This window comes from Anarhichas minor, unplaced genomic scaffold (assembly GCF_050575085.1).
Source record: "Anarhichas minor isolate MPS153535 unplaced genomic scaffold, ASM5057508v1 ptg000056l, whole genome shotgun sequence".
NCBI classification, from domain to species: domain Eukaryota; kingdom Metazoa; phylum Chordata; class Actinopteri; order Perciformes; family Anarhichadidae; genus Anarhichas; species Anarhichas minor.
The window spans coordinates 147,710-153,980 of record NW_027466502.1 but is presented as its reverse complement, the minus strand read 5'-3'; the positions used below and the strand labels follow the sequence as shown (position 1 = coordinate 153,980).

At 38.1% G+C, this 6,271-nt stretch overlaps 2 long non-coding RNA genes across 2 annotated transcripts; both read right to left on the bottom strand.

Moving 5' to 3' along the window:
* Positions 1 to 604: 604 nt before the first annotated feature.
* LOC142932482 (uncharacterized) lies at positions 605 to 2,681 on the bottom strand. The gene is made up of 2 exons (XR_012947475.1): positions 2,439 to 2,681; positions 605 to 989 (listed from the first exon to the last, which is right to left on the bottom strand). It is a non-coding gene; the product is annotated as an uncharacterized LOC142932482 (long non-coding RNA).
* Positions 2,682 to 2,963: 282 nt separating this feature from the next.
* Positions 2,964 to 5,956, bottom strand: LOC142932483 (uncharacterized). Its single transcript, XR_012947476.1, has 3 exons — positions 5,402 to 5,956; positions 4,218 to 4,478; positions 2,964 to 3,297 (listed from the first exon to the last, which is right to left on the bottom strand). It is a non-coding gene; the product is annotated as an uncharacterized LOC142932483 (long non-coding RNA).
* Between the last annotated feature and the right edge of the window lie 315 nt (positions 5,957 to 6,271).

Genomic DNA, 6,271 nt, shown 5'->3' with positions numbered 1-6,271 from the left:
GGTGAGATCTGATTGGATAAAAGCTCTACTTAAAACAAGCTGCTGGAAGCAGAGCAACTGAGGAAGACAGGAGCTGTGCAATGAGAACATAAGATAATGGGAAAATATTTATATGAATTATAATATATGTAGTGTATTTAAGAACAATGATTAAATTATAAAATAGATATAACTTTGTGATTCTGTTTAGGCCAGCAGAGAAGGCTTTGCAGGCCCTGACGGACCACCACTGGTTGGAACACGGTGGGACACAGTGGAGACAAAGTGGGATATGTTGGGACATGAAGCGAAATGAACAAATGAAAGAGAAGAAGAAGAGAAGAAGAAGAGCGGCTGATGGATGTGAGCGTACAGGAAGATTAAAGGAAGTGATGAACGAGTGAAGAAGAGACAGACAATACAACAAGAACCCGTGATGTCTCACGTTTTGGAAGTTACGCCTCATTTTTCGTGTGTTTTCCTACAAAAGTCCAGCATCACGTGTTCTGCTCGTTATATAAACAATCTTTTCAAAATAAAGTTCCTGCCGTACGGGACCCTACCAAACTACCAAGATGGCTGCAGCTGATGTGGATGTTTGTTACATTTTCACGAAAAGAAGAACTGAAGCAATGAATTTTTATTTTGTCAATTGAAAGAAAATGAATCAACAACAATTTAGATAATTGATAAATTGAATCACTTTTTTTAAGCTCATATGAAAGATTTATTAATTCAGTTTCTCATACAGTATGTGAACGTTGTCTTTTACAATAACTTTGTGTTTCATCTGAATAAATGCAGTGAAACAAAAACAACTGAAAACAATGAATCTGAAACTCTTTCTCTTTTAGAAATATCTTCCTTTAACTTCAGATAAAAAGTATAAAGATGACATCATCATGTTGAAGAGTTAAAGGTTTCATACAGAAAATATAAAAAATGAAAGTTATTTCTGCAGAAACAGATTAAAGAGCCTCAGCTGGTTGTTGTCCTCTTGTCGGCTCTGTCTGGGAAAAAAACAAAAAACATTTTATAATTCAATAATTACTCATAAATTGTGGTATTTTCTAACATCAAATCTAATGTGATGAGAGTCATATCTCATATTCTCAGGACTTTTAATCTGTAACGTAACGAGTAAATCCAGGAATGAGACACGTGGAGTCTTAGAAGAGGAAACATCTGTTTTCATAAAGACTGCAGGAGAAACCGTGATGCAGCAGCACCCTCTAGTGACCTCTGATGGTTGTAGAGTAATTCAGCAGCTTTTCACAAAGTCTGCAAACATCATATTTGTTGGTTATTTAACGTATTTGATGTAGAACCAAACAAACCTCCACACACTAATAACTGCTAACGTACAGTAGCATATTTAGCTGCTTGATTCATACTGTTTATAACCGATTAACAGTCTGAAAAGCTGTTGGTCTCATCAATACTTCCATAGTTATACAGTTTAACTGAAGGTCTGTCTACAAACAGAGGAAGAGCATCTTGTGTTTTCTCTTTGTGGTGGTTTTGTGTCTGTAGTTGTTACTTTAATAAAGGTTGCAAATAAAATGATCTCTTTTCCTCTGAAGATAGATGATATCTTTATTTTATACCCTGAAGAAATATTGTGATCGTTAATTAATCATTTAAAACATTTTGACGGCTCCAAAATGAATGTTTTGTTTATGTGTGTTGAAGATATCTGACGTTTGGTTCCCACTTCTAACGAGGCTGGTGAGCCAATAGTATGATGGCATTGGTGTCATGTGGTATCAGAGGTGTGTCGTCAGCCATCAAGTTGCCGGTTAGTGAAGAGTTTGAGTTCCGGTAACGTTAAATAATCCCTGAGTCTCAGCGTCCTCCGACTCTGTCTGACTGATCTCCATCCGGCTGCACAATACAGTAATATTTACCGTGGCAACAAGTGACAACTAACGCTAACACACGTTAGCCATCTTAGCTTAATCTTCCCAACAACAATAAGCCAATAAATTACAACAAAACAACTACTAACAGCCAGAGTCCTGACAATCTGAACTGATGTCAGCGGTTTGATTGGCAAAATGAAACAACGACAGCTTCAATCCCTGAGGAGCTACTTTAGCATTAGCGACTGTTCCCTAATGTTAGTGTTCCCTCAAACACAAAATGAAATGAAGATGTTTCAACAGAAGGGATTTAGAAGTGAGGGGCCAACTGAAAAATAAATAGGAGTTATAGATTGTTTATAAGAAGTGGACATAGTCCCTTTTACTCCCCCGTGAGTTCGCTTCATTCATTCTGGTCGGTGTTTACACGCTGCCGCAGAGCAACGTGCAGGAAGCACAGCGGACACTCGCCGAACAGATACGGTGTGTGGAGCGGACCAACCCGGACTCTTTAGTTTTTGTCCTTGGTGACTTGACCCTGAAAGGAAACCTCAGCCATGAACTCCCCAAACACAGACAGTTTATTAAATGCCCTACCAGAGAGGAGAACATCCTAGATCACTGCTACACCACAATCAACTCGTGCTGCATTGGGACTCTCTGACCACGTCATGGTCCATCTGATTCCTGCTTAGAGGCAGAAACTCAAGCTCTGTAAACCTGTGGTGAGGAAATTCAAGAAGTGGACCAGTGAAGCTATGGAAGATCCTCGGGCGTGTTTAGACTGCACAGACTGGGATGTCTTCAGGACTGCTACCAACAGTCTGGATGAGTACACAAAGGCTGTGTATATATATATATATATATATATATATATATATATATATATATATATATATATATATATATATATATATATATATATATATATATATATATATATATATATATATATATATATATATATATATATATATATATATATATATATATATATATATATATATATATATATATATATATATATATATATATATATATATATATATATATATATAAGCTGGGTAGAGTTTCTACTCTCTTCTTCAGTGTCTTGTTTGGAGAAATGAAACTGCTACAACGTCACACATCTGAGAGTTTATGAAGGAGAGACACAGATGAACTCAGAACGTTAGCATGCTAACTTCTTACTATTAGCTGTGAAAGCAAAAGCTAACTGATGAAAATCTAAATGTTATTATAGCACATGATTAGGTTGAGCAGAGCACTGGGAGCAGAAAGCAGAAAATATAAATCATCTTACAAGATAATGTTTCTATTGTCATTACAAAGAGGAAAGTCCATGTCTGATGATTAACATAATGATTACTGATTAAAGGTGATCATCAAGAGTCTCAGCACGATGTTGTACATCCACGCCTGATGGACCTGGTCTCCAATTCAAAAGAGGATGCACCTGTTGAGAGAAACACAATTTAAAGTGAAAGTCAAATGGAGTTACATGAAAACAGAGTCATAATAATAATAATAATAATAATAGTGATATTATAACAAAATACACCAAGAGTCAGAGGACACACAATATCAAATCTTGTCTACAGGAGAACAAACATGGACAAAAGGTGAGCAGACACCTGAACATTCCCTCTATACACCATGTGACCATGGTGTCATGGTCACATGTCATGGTCATGCTCTATCAGCGTCCACTCGTCTGCGTTCAGTCGTGCAGCAGGTGCAGCAGGTTCAGCAGGTGTTGAACCTGAAGGCTCTGATCTCCGTCAGACAGCAGAGCAGCAGTGAGGTTGATCTGCTTCATGTTGGCTGCTGTTGAGACTCTCCACTTCTTTCCCTCCTTTTCCCAGAACCTGACTGACACCATCTACACACCAGCTTTCACTTCCAACATCTGCTCAGAGTGACCTGGATGTTACATGTCGGCCTGTTGCCTGTCACTCACAGTGTGATACATTGATCTGGTTAATATATTATATTATACATCAGTGAGAAGTGATGGAGCAGCGACCTCTGGTGGCGTCTGTACTCATCACATGTCAGTCACAGCTGATCCACACGACTTCCATCATCATCATTAGTTATTATTATTATAGTGTTACGGTAGTGTTGGTGGCGATGCTAAAAGTCTAAAGAGAACGTGTAACCCACAGACGGATGATTCACCTCTCGTTCTGTTCTCTCAGATGAATTCTGTCCTACAAACAGTTTCACGCTGAGAGACTTTTCATAAAGGAAACATAAAGGACATATTTCATTGTGGATGAAAGTGAAGGAGCGCTAAAGCCTCTAAAATCCAGATGAAATGACAAAGACACATGAAGCTCAACATGGCGCCAACAGGAGTTGTTGGTTCTTTACCTGGTTTGCTGCTCCAGTAGGTGCATCTGGAACTGCAATCACGTTTTTCCACCACACTTCACCACGGAGTTTCCCCTTGATTTCTTTCTCCAACTTTTCTTTTGCTGCTGTTGTCAAAATCTCTTTCAGAACATTTTCCTCCTCGTCAAAACGAAGTTTGTTGTACAGATTTTCTTTGTCATTTAAGCGTTTCATCTTTTCCAAACATGACATGATGACAGCCACTACAAGGATACCACAGAGTATAGACATGCCGATAACCTGAAAGAGAGGAAACAGAGATGGTTATAGATTCCCAGAAACAGCCGTGTCTGCAATAAAGCATCTCACTGCGTTACCTTAAGATCACAGTTTCTCTTTTTAAACTTGTAACGCACCAAATATACAGTATGAGTCACTTCCCACAGAGTACGTTTCTCTGTGTTCTTGATGCACTCTGCAGACACAACGCTGATTCAGCATTCTGCATTAACACGAACGCTTCTGCTTCAGTCTTCTCATTAAGGAGACACACTACAGGTGAACAAGGTAACAATATGAATATATATGACCATGAAGCTTCACCAGCTCAGTACTCACATTAAGACTATTCTTTATTGTGTTACAAGATTTCTGAACTGTTATGTTTGAATATGCAAATGAGGTATTATCTAATGGTAACTTTTGGTGAATTTAGTAGAAATCTTTAGACGTAAATCAATAAAGTAGTAAAATAAATGTTTTATTTCTTCTGGTCTGAAAGAAGACGAGTTCTGGAAGAGAAATAGATCAAAATGTCTAAACTGACGAGTGCAGCGGGGCGTCTCTTCAACGGTGGAGTAGAATTATGTGTTCATCTCCAGAGTTATTGGTTCATATCATCACGTCACCGTGAGAGAATCGTCTCAACAGCACAAGACTGTAAACGCTCAAGATATTCTTCATAGACAGATACAAGATAAAATCATCTCTGAGCCTCGTGTAGAACATTACTTTGTACAGATACTATATGTTACTATATGTTATAGTATACTATATAGTATTACTATATGTTATAGTAACACATAGTAACTTACTACGCGCTACTATGCGTTACGTCACTATACACTACTATACACTACTATACGTTACTATACGTTATGAGAGCAAATAACTCAGACTGATGGAAGAACACTCCCATGATGTGATAAAAGACAAAAACTCACCCAGGAGTGGATTTTCAGTTCAGCGAAGGCCGTCTGTTCCTCAGCTGTGCGGTTTGTTTCTTTTTTGCAGGCCAACTTTCTATTGTCCCTACAGCAGACGTACCAGTCTCCATCGATTAACACGGATACGACCCACAGCAGACCTACCAAACCTGCCTTCACAAGCTTTGGTAATGTGCGACAACAAAAATCCCCACAACATTCTTTACCGACACATTCTCTACAGACACATTCTCTACAGACACATTCTCCACAGACACATTCTCTACAGACACATGTAAAGCTCAGTATCTTCTCCGTCCACAGTTGTAAAGCAAGTAAAATAAAAAATGGCATAGCCATGTAGCAATAGCAGCCAAGATCTCTATTTTCACAATTACACTTCAGATCCTTGTCAAGAACATCATTATGAATAAAAATCACAACGATTGCGACAAAGATGCCGAGTTTTTTGAGAGCAAAACCTGGAAAGATGTTCTTCATCTTTGCTGCAAAGTTTGTAAGAACTGCTGAGAGCTGCTTGAAACCTCCGAGCGTACAAAGAGGAAACTAGATTTCCTGTTTACGGATGAAAGCGGCTGCATTCTACCGTCTCTGACGTTCTGTTCAGTGTAGAGTCTCACATCACAGACCGGATGTCGAGGTGCAAATGCAGCAGAAGCTCTGTGGTTGCAAATGCAAAAACATGTTCGCTTTAGCAGTTAAGTTACAACAATAACTCATAATCCATATACACACAACAACTCATCACACAAAGAAACTCTTTGGATCGACACGACTCACATGGAGAACAAATATTTTATTATAAACAGTGAATTATAATAATTATAATTATGAAAATAATATGTATCTGTAATTAACTGTTTGAAA